The sequence below is a fragment of the Penaeus monodon genome, chromosome 27, assembly GCF_015228065.2.
Source record: "Penaeus monodon isolate SGIC_2016 chromosome 27, NSTDA_Pmon_1, whole genome shotgun sequence".
NCBI classification, from domain to species: Eukaryota; Metazoa; Arthropoda; class Malacostraca; order Decapoda; family Penaeidae; genus Penaeus; species Penaeus monodon.
In genome coordinates this window covers 5763481-5763935 of record NC_051412.1, presented here as the reverse complement: position 1 = coordinate 5763935, position 455 = coordinate 5763481, and positions in this window count along the sequence as shown.

Sequence of the window (455 nt, the reverse complement as noted above, 5' to 3'; positions counted from 1 at the left end):
ATGTACATGGATGCAAGTGTACAAACATGCGTGTGTATTCATATTTATACATATAAAAAGAGGAACAGAGAATTTCTACAATAATAGCACAACAAGTAGCAGTTTTGTGCTACATAAGAAAACAGAAAAAGCAAAAAACCCTACGACGCCCCCCTCCCTCCCCCCAATTTCACGCCCTGTTTACCTGTCGCCACCCGCAAATTACAACAAAGACTCAAACTACACGAGCAAATGCCCCTACCTTCCATGCCATATACAACACCTCCTTATATGGTGCGGTACATAATATCTACAAAATCTTTTGGTGAACTCTCATCTCAAGCATAATTAGCGAAGGTGTTTGTATACATACATTGATCCGTAATAAAACGTGATCGATGCCTGTACTCTGCCTCTCCCTTCTGTACTGTGTTATAATGGGATTTGTACATGAGTCACATTCGCGTGATCCGTCA